Source organism: Chionomys nivalis, chromosome 11, assembly GCF_950005125.1.
Source record: "Chionomys nivalis chromosome 11, mChiNiv1.1, whole genome shotgun sequence".
Lineage (NCBI taxonomy): Eukaryota > Metazoa > Chordata > Mammalia > Rodentia > Cricetidae > Chionomys > Chionomys nivalis.
Window position 1 is genome coordinate 10,699,399 of NC_080096.1, and position 16,320 is coordinate 10,715,718.

The 16,320-nt window shown below is 48.5% G+C and overlaps 1 protein-coding gene across 3 annotated transcripts in view; it reads left to right on the top strand.

The window, feature by feature from the left end:
- Tmem51 (transmembrane protein 51) overlaps positions 1-16,320 on the top strand; it is a 50,458-nt gene that overhangs the window by 2,260 nt on the left and 31,878 nt on the right. Inside the window, exon 1 of one of the 3 annotated variants that reach the window (XM_057784510.1) lies at positions 1,264-1,323. The exons of the other annotated variants lie outside the window; for them this stretch is intronic. The gene's annotated coding sequence lies outside the window, so the exon portion shown is untranslated. Of the gene's footprint in view, positions 1-1,263; positions 1,324-16,320 lie in introns of those variants that run through there. 3 annotated transcript variants of the gene reach the window in all.

A 16,320-nucleotide genomic window follows, 5' to 3' on the forward strand; every position in this document is an offset into this window, starting at 1 on the left:
GAGCATCCCACAGATACGGGCAGAGATAGATGGAGCTGCCTAAGGTGGACGGTGTAGACACATTTTATTTCAGGTCTTAAGGCAGGGGAGTCATTTGATCATGAGGTTAAGATAATTCTTGTGGGGGTGGCGGGCGGGTCTCAGTGGTGGAGTGCTTGCTCATTGCACGAGGTCCTGGGTTCCACCCCAGCACCGAAGAAGACACAGCAGCAGCCACCAGACTTTCTCAAACTTAATTCAAAAAGACAGGAGCAGGAAAACCGGCTATGGGCTGGACAGCCGGGACACAGAGGGGCACTGGGTAGACGACCATACAGGAGGCAAGGATTAACTTGTGACCTTCACACATGATTAATAATCAAGGACAAGATTCCTGGAACTCTGTGGGAGGCCCAAATGGTTGCCCTCTTTCCTACAAGGGAGCCCGTGAGTTCCCAGGATGTTGGCAGGGCCCTGCACTCTCCAACTGTTGCTTGGGTTCCAGATGTCACAGGCTCAGGGCTTTCTCCAACTACACTGGGAACAGAAGAGGTGGCTCCTGCTCACATTCTGTATGAGCTGCTTGCCCTGGCAGTGTGGGGGTGGGGAGGACAGAGAGGCATCAGATTTACACCATCGTGTTTCCGCACTTTTGTTCTGAGGCTGGCAGGGAACCCTCTCCAGCCTCTTAGGCTAGAGTGGAAGGCCTTGGGCTCTAAGCTCCTCTTGTGGAGAGTCTAAGGCAGGATCCTAGGGAGTCGGAGATGCTGGAAAAGTTCCAGCTTCTTCCAGTGGGGTGTGTGGAATTTGCGTCTGGCTGCTGTTTCCTTTCACTTTTATGATGAGCGCTCTGGCGCACAGGGGAGCACATCCCGCACTGAGCAGCCTCAAGAACACCTTCCGTGTCCGAATTCTCTCATTGCCTTGAGGTTACAGGGGGATCCTTCAATGGAGCAGGTAGAGGGGGGAGCGTCCAGCTGCCCACCCACCACTTTCGTGTGACCCATGTGATTCAGAAGAGCCAGCAGTTAGAGGCACACAGAAGCCCAGACCCCCTTCTGGGGTCCTTCAGGCCAAGGGGCCTGGCCACGTGGGGGTCAGGTTGGATAATTTCTTAGCGTCTGGATCTTTCTGGACGTTCCATTGAGTCCTGCTTTTTCCCCAGCCTGGACAGGTGGTGCAGCCTAGCCTAGCCTGGCCTAGGCAGTATCTTTTTTTTTTTTCCAGGGTTGGCACCGGGCCTCCTCTCCTGGGAGTTCTTGTTTGGTTTTCCTTCCCCCGCCACAGGCCAGGCTGCCTTGACCACTTCCAGATGGCCCAAGACTGGGGCCAGAGATCTGACAGGTGGGTCTATGCTAAGCTGTTCCAGCCACCACACCTTGGGCTGACTCCTCATGGCCCTCTCTCAAGCCCCAGTTCTAGCTCAGAACGGCTGTTTAGCCCGGGTGCACAGCCTGCTGCCGGTTAGCTGTTTACTCGGCTCCCATCTCCCTTGGCCTAGATTTACAGGCTCAGCCGCCCTCCCATTTGCATGCTGGGCACTTTTGGACCTAGAATGTTGGAACCAGCAGGGGCCTCAGCTTCAGAAGTCTAATCTGCTGATCTTGCAAATGGGGAAACTGAGGCTCAAGGAAGGGGAAAGACAAGCCTGAGATCAGAGCCAGGACCTGAGATTGTCTTTCCCAACTCTGTCTAAGATAATTTCTTTTTATTTTATTTTATTTACTATTAGTGTGGATGTGCAGGTATGTGCTTGCTGAAGCATGCGCGTAGAGGTCAGAGGCCAACTTTGGGGAGTCAGTTGTTTAATTCTACCTTGGGTTCTGGAGATAGGAGCTCAGGTCCTGAGGCTTGGCAGCAAACACCTTTCCCTGCTGAGCCATCTCATCAGTCTGTCTTGGATGTTTTTGAGGGTCCTTCTGTTTGTTTGTTTGTTTGTTTGTTTGTGGGACCGGGTCTAGAGCAGTCCAAGCTGGCTTTGTACTCCGTATATAGCTGAGGATGACTTCTGTTCCCCCTGCCTCACCTCCCGAATGTAAGGACATTCAACGCCATGCTGGGACGTGGTGCTGGGGCTGGAACCAGGGCCTCGAGCGTGTTGGGTGGTGAGCACTTTACCAACTGAGCCCCACATCCTCAGATCCCATGGGTGATTCTTAGGAGCAGAGAGTTGAAGCTGAAAGCCAACGCAGGGTGATCCCCCTTCCAGAAACCCCTTTCTCTCTATGCCGCACACGCTCCACAGCTGTGTGTTGAGGAGTTAAGGGTCGGGGGCCTGAAAGACATGGGAGTGGGGCTGACTTTGTCGGAGCCTGTCTGCTCAGTGTCCTCTGGGAGGGAGATGTTGGTGTCTGAGATTGCCTTACCCACTGAGCCACGCAGTCTCTGGAACCGCAGACTAAGGAAAATGCTGCTTCTCCGCACGGCAAGCACACACCTGTCCCTCGTAAAGACGGGGAAGGGCAGTGTCATGGACCCAGCCGCACTGGCTGTAGGAATGAGTGGTCTTGCTCTACCATGTTGCCTCGGTTTTGTTTTCTGAGGTGTGGTGCTCCAAAGGGACTGGTTTTCCCCCGCAGGTTCTGGCGTGCTAGACTCATGTGCTTCTATTTGAAGGCCATCAGGAATTCAGGAGTCTGGACTGTAAGGTCAGTTCAGTCAGGACACCGCCTTGACCCAAATCTAACACAATGCGAGGTGCGCGGGGCTTCGGAGTCCATGCTTCTCCATCTCTGTGAGTGTTAGAGGATTATGATGTTCGCGTCTCGTGAGGTTCTTAGAAAGAGGAGGCTGGCATCTGGATGGCACTGGTGGGAGCCCAAGGTAACACAGAGGAAGAGTCTGATCTCGGTTGGATTCATCATAAGTCAACCGGTGATGCCATCCCTGGTCCCATGGCTTCCCCAGACCAGGCATTGTGGGATGTCAGAAGTAAGTCCCTAGGAACATCTAATTGGGCTTGTTCATTTCATCCCTTCTTCCCAGGAAGAGGTAGAAAAGGTGGAGGCTAGAGTGGTGTCTCCGTGGCCGAAAGCACTTGTTCTACAGTCAGGAGTTCGGATCCTAGCTTGCAAGTAACAGACTGTGTATCTCTTCACTGCCTGTAACCCCAGCTTTGTCGAGGATGGAAACTGGACCATCTCTGGGGTATACTGGCTTCCAGTCTAGCTGAGGAAATGAGAGCCCAAGGTTCAGGGAGAGACCTTGCCTCAAAGCCATGGTTCTCAACCTTCCTAATGCTGCAACCCTTTAATACAGTTCCTCATGTTGTGGGGACCCCCAACCATACAAGTATTTTCATTGCTACTTCATAACTGTAATTTGCTACTGTTATGAATTGTAATGTAAATTATCTGATGGGCAGGATATCTGATATGTGACCCCTGTGAACGGTCGTTTGCATCCCATAGGTTGAGAACCACGGCCACCAAGGAATAGGCAGGGAGTGCTGAGGATGACACGTGGAGCCCTTTTTCTGGCCTTTGCACATGTGCACTGCTGTGCACACACACATACACACACACACACAGAGGCACACAACTCTCTCTCTCACTCCCCCCATACTTATCTTAAATATTTTAAAATATTTTTTAAAACGAGAATCAAAGGCAAAATAAAATGTGCAGAGAATTTGCTTCCTAGGCAAGTGATGCAGGGAGGGGGCCTCTTGGGGGGCAGACTTCTCAGACTGATGAAGTCCTGGATGGACATGGTACTGATGATGGGGTCCTGGATGGACATGGTACTGATGATGGGGTCCTGGACGGACATGGTACTGATGATGGACACCTGGATAGACATGGTACTGATGATGGGGTCCTGGATGGACATGGTACTGATGATGGGGTCCTGGATGGACATGGTACTGATGATGGAGATCTGGATGAATATGGTACTGATGATGGAGATCTGGATGGACATGGTACTGATGATGGATACCTGGATGGACATGGTACTGATGATGGGGTCCTGGACGGACATGGTACTGATGATGGGGTCCTGGATGGACATGGTACTGATGATGGGGTCCTGGATGGACATGGTACTGATGATGGGGTCCTGGATGGATATGGTACTGATGATGGGGTCCTGGACGGACATGGTACTGATGATGGGGTCCTGGATGGACAATGGGGGTCTTCCAGGCTAATGTTTACAGGCTGGAAGCAACTTCTTTTATTTGTTCAGGCTGGGTTTGGTTTATTGAGATGAGGGCTTTGTATTCCAGGCTGGTCTCCACTAGCTATATAGATAAAGATGATCTTGGATCTCCTGATCCTCCTGCCTTCACTACTCTGGTTCTGGTAGGCATTTGCCACAGGTTTATGTGTTGTCTTATCAGTGGGTTTGACAGTTGGCTAAGTGTTCTTGCCCTGTCTTTTTAAACCATGAAAGAGAAGATTAGAAATCTATATACATAATTTTAAAAACATTTTGTTTTGCGTTTGTCTGAGAGGTGTTGAGTCAGTGTGTAGGTGCCATGGTTAGTACACAGAGGTCAAGGGATGACTTGCAGGAGTTGGCTCTCTCCTTCTGCCATGTGGGGCCCAAGGATCAAACTCAGGTCATTGGACTTGGTGGCAAGCACCTTTACCTTCTGAGTCATTCACTGGCCCATGGAAAGTATTTTTATTAAAAATTTAAATTATTATTATTTTGGTATTTTGAGACAAGTTCTCACCATGTATCCCTGGCTGTCCTGGAACTCAGCTCCCAGAGATCCTCCTGCCTCTGCCTCCTGAGTCCTAGGATTAAAGGTGTGTGCCACCACACCCAGTGTATTTTTAAAATCGCATTTATTTACTTATTTTGTGTGTGCATGTGTGGGTGTGAGCTAGGGTGTGCTTGTGCCAAGGTATGGCTGACGAGATCAGAGGACAGCTGGCAGGAGTTGGTTCTCTCCTCCTGCCAAGTGGGTCTTATCAAACGCGAGTCACAAGGCTTGGCTTCACCACACATCCCTTTGCCTGAAGACCATCTCTTGGGCTTATGGGCAGTCTGTATGTGAGTGTAGTCTGAATCAAACAGCGTATGTTTGTCTCTGCAATAAGAGCTTTGGGCGGTCCTGCTCCGGGCCACTGGGCTTTTAATGCTGTGATCCTGGGAACTCGGGTTTCCTTGGATGGTTCCCAAGAAGCAGCTCAGGGGTTTGCAAGGACAGAGGTCAGGGGTGGGAGGCAGGGCCAGCAGGAAGGAGGAGCTGCCTGCAAGTGTTCTACATACACCCTGAGTGCAAACGCTCCCTTTAAGAAATCCAGAGACCTTAAAAGTAAAATCCATCCCAAAGTAGAAAGCTGCTCTTTCCCGTGCCTCCTCAGTTCTTAGAAGAAACAGAAGCAAGGGGCGGGTGGGCACGGGACCTCACTCTGATGAGTGCTTCCAAGTGGAGACTGTGGCCAGCATTTTAAAGGAGGCTAGGTGTTGGTGTGAGGAAGCGAGCTGGCCTGGACCCACATCACAGCACAGACTGTGCTGGCTGAAGGCCACACTGTGCATGCACTAGGAAGCCTCTTTAGGAAAGTCCATTGCTATCTGGCAGCAGCCCTGCTTATAATGCTGTCATCAGGGCTGGAGTCACTGGCTGCTCTTTTGGAAGACCTGGGGTTGGTTCCCAGAACCCACATGGCAGCTCAAAACAGACAGAGCTCCAGTTCCAGAGAATCTGATGTCCTCTTCTGGCTTCCTTGGGTTCCTACAGACACATGAACATACACACACACACACACACACACACACACACACACACACATGCATATATGCAAGCACTAACATACAAATAAATTTAAAATAACTTTTTAAAAAAGCACACATTACTTTATTCAATGGCTGCACTTATCTACCACCCAGGCATAATAATCCTATTTCCTATTTAGTCATTTCTTCTTTTTAGGAAGATTTATTCATTTATTTATTTTATGTATATGAATGCTCTATCTGCATGTATGTCTTTATGTCAGAAGATGGCACCAGATCTCACTATTGATGGTTGTGAGCCACCATGCAGTTGCTGGGAATTGAACTCAGGATCTCTGGAAAAGCAGTCAGTGCTCTTAACTGCTGAGCCATCTCCCCAGCTCCTCTTCTCTTCTTTTTAATATTCTCTTTTCACTTTTTGAGGCAAGGTCTCACATATTCCAGGCTGGCCTCAAACTTGCCAAGTTCTTCACCATGATTTTGAACTCCAGATCCACCTGCCTCTACCACTTGAGTTCTAGGATTATAGGCGTGCCCACCACACTAGTTTGTATGGTGTGGGGCTCGAACTCAGAGCTTTGTGCCTGCTGGACAAGCACTCGTCCAGTGAACCGCATCCCAACCCTTCCTCTCTCTCTCCCTTGCTCTCTCTGTGTATATATCTATGTATGTAGTGTGTGTGTATGTGTGTGTATATGTATGTGTGTAGTGTGTGTGTATGTATGTGTGTACTATGTGTGTGTAGTGTGTATATGTATAGTGTGTGTATGTGTGTGTGTATGAGTGTAGTGTGTGTACCTGTGTAGAGATTTGTGGATTGACTGACAACCCCCCAGGACTGTCTTCCTGACCTAACAGGACTAGGAACTTCATCCATCCAACATATGAACGCAAGAACCAGAACCCAAGCTCACCATGGTATACCAGTACCTTGAGATCATGGTCTCATGTAATATATAATTCTGGAAGTCTTCAGAAGGTTCTGGTATGTTCTCTTCATGAGACTTGGGGTGGGCAAATGCTGGGACTAAACTCTGAGCCTTGCATATACTAAACCACTAACCTGTAGGCCCAGCTCCTCTTAATGAAATCTTAATTTTTGCCAGTTTCTTCTTCACATCAGGTCTGGAGAGGGGCAGGGGCTGAGAATGACTTGCCGTCTTATGCTGCGTTTTCCCTGCTCCCACTGTCTGACCTGATTAGGGTGTGGACCAGGATTAGTAATAGTAGAAGTAGAAGAAACATGATTTTTAAACGCTCTCAGCCTCCCTCTAGGAAAGCAATCTGAAGAGGCTTCGGGTCTGTAGCACCATGAACTACAGGTTAGGTTGGTAACTACGGGTTGGAACTGTCTCTGGGTAACTCTGGTTTTCAGAGGATTAGTGGCACAAATGGCTGTGTCTTGGATCTAGACATATGCAAAGATATTTGCATAAACAAATGCACTGTTATAGTCCTTAGTTCCTGAGCCTGTGTTCAACAGAGAGGCAGCCCCTGCCCCCAGGGATACAGCCTGTGGTCCTAAAGGATGTAGACAAAGACCACTTGTTCCTTTCCGGCTGTCCAGACCCGAAATGATCACACAGAAACTATATTAATTACAATACTGTTTGACCAATAGCTTACACTTCTTTTTTTTTTTCTTTTTTCTTTTTTTTTTTTTTTAGACAGGGTTTCTCTGTAGCTTTGGAGCCTGTCCTGGAACTCCCTTTGTAGACCAGGCTGGCCTCAAACTCACAGAGATCCGCCTGCCTCTGCCTCCCAAGTGCTGGGATTAAAGGCGTGCGCCACCACCGCCCGGCTAGTTTACACTTCTTGTGATCTAACTCTTACATCTTAAATTAACCCATTCCTATTATTTTAATTTTATCCCGAGGCTTGTTGTTTCCCGGTAACGCGGGCGGGTGTCTTTCTCCTCCAGCGGTTACATGGCATCTTCCTGACTCCGCCTTTTTTCTTCCTCTATCTGCTTGGAATTCTCACCTTACTCAATTCTGCCCTGCTAGAGGCCCAAAGCAACTTCTTTATTAACGAATGGTATCCAGAAGGGAATCCCACATCAGAAGGAGACAGTGAGAATGTACTATACGGTTGGAATATGATCAGGGGACCCAGGCCCAGGAAGGAGATGTTAACTCAAAACGCAGAGCACAGGAAAGGGTTTAATTTTATTGTAGAGATAGGATTTTGCGTTGCACAGGCTAGCCTAGAACCCTGGAGCTGAGGATGGCCTTGAACTCCTTATCTACACCAGAGTGCAGGGATTAGAGATCTGCCTGCACACCTGCTTAATGCAGTGCTGGGAAGGACCTCATGTGCGCTAGACAGGCAGGCTACCTACTGGGCCACATTCCTCAGCCTCAGGGAAAGGATTTTTAAAGAAGAGGAGTCTGAGTTGAACTGGGAAGGTTAATGAAGTTCAGGTGGCAGCAAGGGGATGAATGGAGCAACCTGTGCAAAATCCCGGGAGTAGGAGAGTTAAGTTCACAGGGGCTGACAGAGCTGTGAGGGTAAGGTGGAAGGGAAAAAAAACTACAGAATTTCCTCCTAGAAGTTATTTTAGTGTTGGCAGTTCCTCAAAAAATTAGAATAGAGTCGCCATGCAATCCAGCAGCTCCGCTTCTGGGTATATGCTCAAAAGAATTGGGTTCAGGAGAGGCACTTGCGTGCTGTGCTCGTAGCTGTGTTTGTGAGAGCTAGAACGTGGGCGGGGCATCCACTGGTGGATGGAGAAACGGACACAACGTGGCCCGTGCACAGAACGAATAGCCTTCAGCCTTCAAACAGAAGGACGTCTGGCACTTGTGACCTGTGGTCTTTGTGCTAAGAGAAAAAAGCCTATGAGTAGACAAACTAGAGGGGCGTGCTCAGTGGACAGAGCTTGCGTGCAAACTTGAGGACCCACGTTCAGGTCCCCAGACTAGTAAAGGATGGAAAGTGGCTTCCAGGGACAAAGGGAGGGGGACAATGAGCTAGGAAGTGCTGGGGAGGGGTGTGGCTTTGCAAAATGAAGAGCTATATGGATGGGTGTGCTGCCAGTGATGGCTGTCCTACGACAGGACACCCTTAATGCCACCAAACTGCACACAGAAAACCTGATAATGAGGCTGTTGAGATGGCTCAGCTGTGATGCGCTTCCCCAGGACCCAAGGAGAGGTGGAGGGAGAAAATCCACTCCGCAGGGCTGTCCTCTGGCCTCCCCAGGTGCACACGCTCTCAACAATATTTTTAAAAACTTGGGAGAGTCATAAAGTTTATGTTATAAAGAACAAATGGGATTTCCCAGTAGAATTTTGTCACAATAAAAAAAATTGAGGGCAGAATCATTTTGGAAGTAGAACTCTGTATTCCTTGAGTTTTCCTATGGATCAGGTGTGACTCTTGACTTTGGGGTGCAGAGCACACAGGAGAGGCAGCCCCTGCCCTCGAGGGGCCCACACCTTATGGGGAGCAGGGAGGAGTCAGCAAACTAGGAAGCCATCAAATGAGTAGGCAAAGTCCTGTGCAGAGCTGAAGGGACACCTTCGTCACCTTGGCTGCTGTGCAGCCGCCTGCAGGCCGGCCTGGCAGCTGGTGCTCCCCAGCTCTCGGAACTGACCTCTTCAGAACCCCCTTGCCCTCCATCCTCCCAGCTAGTGTCCACTGCCAGGCCCTCTTGACCCCAGGCCCTGGTCCTGAGCAGCCACTTTCCACTTCCTTCTTCTTCCCACTCATCCCTGGTCAGGAAGTCTGATGGCTTCCCACTTCCTATTTGTTCTGCTTTTTTGTTCAGATTGTCCAAATCCCCCCCCTCCCGTGTGTGTGTGTGTTGTGTGTGCGTGCACACACTCATGTGGACACTCACAGGATGCATGCCTGTCACCCAGTGCTTGTGAAAGTCTAGCATCAGTCAGAAGGAGTTGGCTTCTGCTGTGTGGATCCTGGAAACCGAATTCAGGTTTCTCCCTCTCCTTCTCTTCTCCCCCCCCCCCCTCTGGAGCTGAGTACCAGCATGCACTCTTTCGCCTCTGCTTCCTGATTGTGGATGTGAAGTGATCGGCTGCTTTGCTTCTGCTGCCTTGACCTCCCTGCCATGATGGGCTGTATCCTGGAACTGCTGGTCAGAATCAACCCCTTCTCCCTTCCATTGCCTTCGCTAGGATAGTTTATCACAGCAAGGAAATGAGGCAGGGTCTTTTGATAGCACCCAGGTTGGTCTGGAAGTTGCAATCCTCCTGCCTCTGCTTCCTGAGAGTTGGGATTAGAGGTTAGTACCCCCATGGCTGACTCTTTATTATAAATACCAATCACAATGTAAACACTGTTGAATTCTTAAACTGTCTTGCTTGAGGGATAATGAATGACAAGAAAAATCATGGACATACATGGAAAAAAACCATGGACTACAGTAATATGCAGTCGTTTGAATCCCAGGATGCAGTTCCCATGAATACAGAGGGTGGCTGCTCTGACCAAATATAGGTCATGACATTATTGTCACCAACGCTATGGCATGTATTTAGATGGCTCTAGCCTTCCCAGTGCCATATTCTACTCTGGCATCAGATCTAAAGCAGCACACAGACTCTAAGTCTTTTCTGACCCTTGAGGGTTTTCAGATTTGCCTTGGGTTCTCTGACCTTGAAAGCCTGGATCTGTGCTGGCCAGCTTAGTGTGTTTAGTCCTTCAAATAGGTTTTGTCTGCTGTTTTCTCAAAACTAGATAGGGCCTTTCTAGTTCCTACATCAGAGAGGTGCCTGCCCCCTGCCTGGTATCAGGATCTGTAGATTCCCCATGTGGCGTGATCAGCCATGATGACCCTCGATCACTGGGTCAGTGGCTATCTGCCAAGTTATTGCAGCCCTCTTTGGGAAGGGGCTTTTAAATGTGGTGGTAAAAGGCAAAATTATACAAGGAATGGTTGATAGATTAGGTTTCTAAAATTAAAGCATTTTGACAGACCAGTTGGTAAACTGGGGCAGCGTTCTCAGCACACACCTGAAAGGTTTTGTTTTCTAAACACGCAGAGGAGCTTTCTGGGTCAGCAGGGAAAAGCTGACTGCTCCCACCCAGGGATGGGATAAAGATGAATTGCTACTGCCCAGTGGGCACATGGGAAAAGGTGGAGCAGCATTCTGCCGACTATATTCAAGGGCGTGCCCATTCAGTCCGTACTATCTGCACACAAGAAGCAGACAGTATAATATTAAGTTGATGGGCAGGTAAGATGGCCCAGTGGGGAAAGTGATACCTGCAGCCAAGCCTGTGGCCTGTCCCAGAGACTCACAGGGCTGAAGGAGAGGACCAACTCCTGCAAGTTGTTTCTCTGACCTCCACATTTTGCCCTTTACACACCCACATATACACATGCATGAGTGTGCACACAGTAAATAAATTAATAAAAATCTTAAGTTAAAAATAATATCGGTGCTTGGAATGAGGCTCTGACGCATGAACCAAGTGTGGTAACGTGTGCGTGGAATCCAGGGCTTAGGAAGTGGAGACTGAAGGGTCAGAAGTTCAAGGCCAATCTCAGATACATAGTGAGTTTGGGGTCAGACTGGGTTACATGAGACCTTCTCTCAAAATAGGAAGGGAGGGAGAGAGGGAGGGAGGAAGCAAGGAAGGAAAGAAGGACAAACTAGAAGGGGATACTTTCCTGTGCTCACGGTGGGAATGGAAATTATTAGGTACCAGAGTTTGGAAATTTAGATCCCCAAGCACTGGGATTCTAACTCAGTGGTAAGAGAGGGTTGGACAAGTGTGTGCAAAGGCCCCATCCCCCAACACCCCTAGGACTAAAACTATCCCAATATAAATATTAGGTCTCAAACCGTGTTATAATAAGATCCTATTATGGAGAGAATAAAAGGTATGTTTCACAGGACACAAGGAAACCCGGGGCCCCTCACAGATCTTACTGGAACTAAGGATGGCAGTGTAACCAGGCTTACGTTTTCTTTCTGCTGGTCTAGATTTTCTAATTGGTATTTAATAAGCAGGTGTTGTTTTTGTGGTGCTTAAAGAGAAAATATTTTCTTTTTAAAAGATCTCTGTAGCCAGGCGGTGGTGGCGCACGCCTTTAATCCCAGCACTTGGGAGGCAGAGGCAGGTGGATCTCTGTGAGTTCGAGAACAGCCTGGTCTACAAGAGCTAGTTCCAGGACAAGCTCCAAAACTACAGAGAAACCCTGTCTCGAAAAAAAAAAAAAAAAAAAGATCTCTGTAGTTTGTTGTAGATTCTGCGTAGACTGCTAATAGGTAGGAGGCCTTGTGTACTGGGTTTTGTGACTATTCCTGGTGGCTCCTTTAACATTCAAACTTCAGTCCCCTCCAGAGGCTTTGGAGGCTAGGGTGCGGATGCAGGAAGAAACCAAGGTACTGAACAAACACCCTCTCCTGTCTCTGCAGGTGACTGTGTGTTTGTCTTTAGATAAAAGGGACAAACGTGCATGGCTTTGGCTGGTCCCTCCTGTCAGCAGGTATTACTAATGAAATACTGCCAGCACGTTCCTGTTCCACATGGAAATTTAAGGCCCCATGGTGAAGACCCAGCAAGGACTATCTGGAATTGTTCCTGGTCTTAAGTCTTGTCTGCCTGCCCCATACCAGCTGCTGTGGTTCCCCAACTCCCTGCTGGCCAGGAATCTGGCCTCCTCCTCATTGCTGACCCCTCCCTTCCCCTGGCAGGCCTGGAAGTAAAATAACTTGTGTACGGTTCTTAGAAATGATGTGTTGGCCGGGCGGTGGTGGCGCACGCCTTTAATCCCAGCACTCGGGAGGCAGAGGCAGGCGGATCTCTGTGAGTTCGAGGCCAGCCTGGTCTACAAGAGCAGGACAGGAACCAAAAAGCTACGGAGAAACCCTGTCTTGAAAAAATCCAAAAAAAAAAAAGAAAGAAAGAAAGAAAGAAAGAAAGAAAGAAAGAAAGAAATGATGTGTTGCTAACTCTGTTTAATTGCAAAATGATGTCTACACAGGACACAATCCCTAAGGCTCTCTAACACTAGTACTAAATCCCCTTTTTATTTCCTGACACACACTGGAGGCTCTCAAGGTTCCTGACTCCTCAAATACCCTTCTAGAAATCACCTCCCCATTTAGCGGCACCTTTAAATGCTGTGTTTGCTTGATCTCCTGGTCATGAAGGCAATAGAGTTTTACAGCTGTCTGGAGAGTGGCAAAGCTTTTAAACGTGGGCTAACTCATGTCCGTAACATAGTGATATTAAGGACACACTAACCACCTGCAATGTTACGCCCAGACCTCCACATCTGCATTTTGGGAAGGCAAGTTAGTAGCTTTCAGCAGATATTCCAAGGGGTCTGCACACCAAAGAAAAGTCAAGGAGACTGGAGAGATGGCTCAGCAGTTGAGAGTACCGGTTACTCTCCTAGAGGACCTGGGTTCAATTCCCAACACCTACACGGCAGCTCACAACTGTCTGTAACTTCAGTTCCAGGGGACCTGGCATCCTCACACAGACATACATTCAGACAAAACCCCACTGCACATAAAATAAAATAAAATAAAAATTTCAGAAAAGGAAGGTCAGAAGAGAGGCAGTTGGTGCAATAGCTTTGTCATGGGTGAGGGAAAGTCCCACCACCCACTGCTTCCTCAGCTGTGTCTCCCCCCCCCACCTCCACTGATTCATGAATGGGAAGAAGCAAGCTGGCAGCCAAGAGCACGTGTGTTCTCTCACCCGGGATGAGCGGGTTACTGGAAACTTGAAGAGGCTTCCTGTAAACTTGCAAGCTGAGCGCGAGTCAAGAAGTAACTAGGGAAATTCCTGGTGGACAGAGCCACATCCGGGTGGTGAGGAAAGTCACGGATGTTTGGGGGCTGTCCTGAACAGGACTGATATCTAGAGCAGAGTGGGGAATGTCTTCCAAATTGTCCTTGTCTATGTGGAGCTAGTTAATGCTATATAATGCTATAACCAGACTCATTACTGGTGGGGAAGCTGAGGCAGGAGGACGCTAGCCACTGTGCAAACAACCCCACATCTCTAGGGCTTCAATTACTTAGGTCATAATTTAAATACTTGTCATTTAAGTGTGGATGGAAGGATCTTGGCTCCACATGGTCATTCAGGCATGTCTAAGGGGTTGCCTGAGCTGCCCTGTGGCATGCCTCTTCTCAAGGTTGTTCAGTGTGGCCGGCCTGGGCTACACAGTAATACCATCTACTGGAGTACAGTTTAGGGAGACCTCTGAGGTAAAGAAGCGGGGTGACCAGAGCAGGCAATGTTCTGGGTTCTTTGGGGCATGAGCCAAGGGCAGTTTTTGCTTTCTGACTCAAGCTCACACACTGGACACCAGTGCGGGCCAGTGGTTTCAACATAAGCAGCTTACAAGTTTCTGAAAGAGAAGCCCCAGGAACTATTGTCATCGCGATCCTCATGCCAGGGGTGACCAGGACATTGCTCAGCCACCTGTGGCCTCTGACCTGTTAGGTTTAAATTCCACTGAAAGCTAGTGAGGCCAGGGATGTCACTCTGGTTTGCTTCACTGCTGGTAACGGGGCCCGGCAGCTAGGAAAGTACCACTGGGGCTCTACTCAGCCAACTTCTGGAGTCTGTGCTCTTTGTTCGCTTGCTACATTGGTTTTTATTTCATTCGTTCAGTGTGTGTGTGTGTGTGTGTGTGTGTGTGTGCGTGTGTGTGTGTGAGTGGGCACGTACACATGCCCCGGGCCCGGCAGCTAGGAAAGTACCACTGGGGCTCTACTCAGCCAACTTCTGGAGTCTGTGCTCTTTGTTCGCTTGCTACATTGGTTTTTATTTCATTCGTTCAGTGTGTGTGTGTGTGTGTGTGTGTGTGTGCGTGTGTGAGTGGGCACGTACACATGCCCCGGGCCCGGCAGCTAGGAAAGTACCACTGGGGCTCTACTCAGCCAACTTCTGGAGTCTGTGCTCTTTGTTCGCTTGCTACATTGGTTTTTATTTCATTCGTTCACTGTGTGTGTGTGTGCGTGTGTGTGTGTGTGCGTGTGTGTGTGTGTGTGTGAGTGGGCACGTACACATGCCACAGCAGGGTGTGGAGGCCAGAAGACAACTGTTGTAAGGTTCCTGGCTGCTCAGCCCTGAAATAATCACACAGAAACTGTATTAATTAAATCACTGCTTGGCCAATTACTTAAGTGTATTGCTAGCTGCTCTTAGAATTAACACATCTCCATTATTTTATATTTTACCACGAAGCACCGGCAAGGTTTCAGCATGTCTCTATCAGGCAAAGCCAGTTTCTTTATTCATTAACCAATAAAAGCAACACATAGACAGAAGGAACTCCCACATCAGACAGCTTGCAGAAATTAGTTCTCTCCTACCACCATGAGGGTTCCGGGGATGAAACTCAAGTCTTCAGGCTTGGTGGCAAGCTCCTTTACTGGCAGAGCCAGCTCGCAGGCCCGGAGTCTGCATTTGTGTTGACTAGGTAGCAAGCCCCTCTTTCCACCAAACGACATGAGTGCATTCGAGAGGAGCCGTCCTTTTGCTTGTAGATGAGAATGCTCAAGTTCAGCACATGCAAAGGGGAGCCTGCCCTCAAAGTTCGCACTGAAACTAAAAGTGCATGGGTTCTGTTGCTGCTGGCGCTTTTTTCTCCCCAGTGGCAGAGCTGCTTTCTGCAGGAAGAAGTCTTCTCCCCCGCCCCCCAACATCCGAAGTGTTTTCTCAGGCGAACCACCCAAGTGTCCAATGCAAAGGCTTGGGAAATTGAGCTCTACCCACATGGGGACATCATGCCCTCATTATGACTCCCACTGTGAAAGGGCAGGTTACAAAGCTGCCCCAGCTATTTTTTTTATTTAAAAAACTACATGAATGATAAATTTGAAACTTTTTTATTTCGTATCATCGTCTGTGTGCATGATGAACTTGTATGGGCTGTGCGCATGACACAGCTCAATATGGAAATCAGAGGACAACTTGGTCTAGTCAGTTCTCTTCCAGGGAAGGCTCTCAGGTCTCTAGGCTTGCGAAGTTAGCTGTTTTACCAGCCGAGTCATCTTGCTGACCCCGAGTAAGAGAAAAAAATGTCAGCCTTTTATTGTAATGGTTCTCATGGTAATAGATTCCAGGAGGTTTGAATTCCCTGTTCTCACCTGTACTAAATTTCTTACCAAGAAACATGTATTACCTTGGATTAAAGTAACACTAAAATTCAAACTTTTGTTCTAACAATGTCATGACCTCGGACTAATGTTCAGCTCCTCTAAATGAAGAGAATCATTTTAGGGTTTTGTGAGAGTTGGGCATTGTAGCCTTCAGGCCTGTAATCCCAGCACTCAAGAAACTGAGGCAGGAGGATAGAGACCAGTTTGGACCAAGGGCATGGAGAGGAGGGGGCAATTTTGTGAAGATTAAATGAACCGACTGATAATTGTCAGTTTTAATTAAGTATCTTATGGTTGCATTTTTAAAAGACAGAATTGCATGTAGACCAGGTTGGATTCTAACCCACTGTATAGCTGAGGATGACCTTGAACTTCTGCTCCTCTTGAGTCAACCATCAACCTCAGTGCTGAGAGTATCTGTGTGTCGGTTCTTGCAGGGCTGAGGACTAAACCCAGGGCCTCATCCAAACTAGGCATTCCTCGACAACCAAGCTGCATTCCCCAGACCTCAAAATCGCTTTGAAAACCTTTACCTTATGGGGAACCT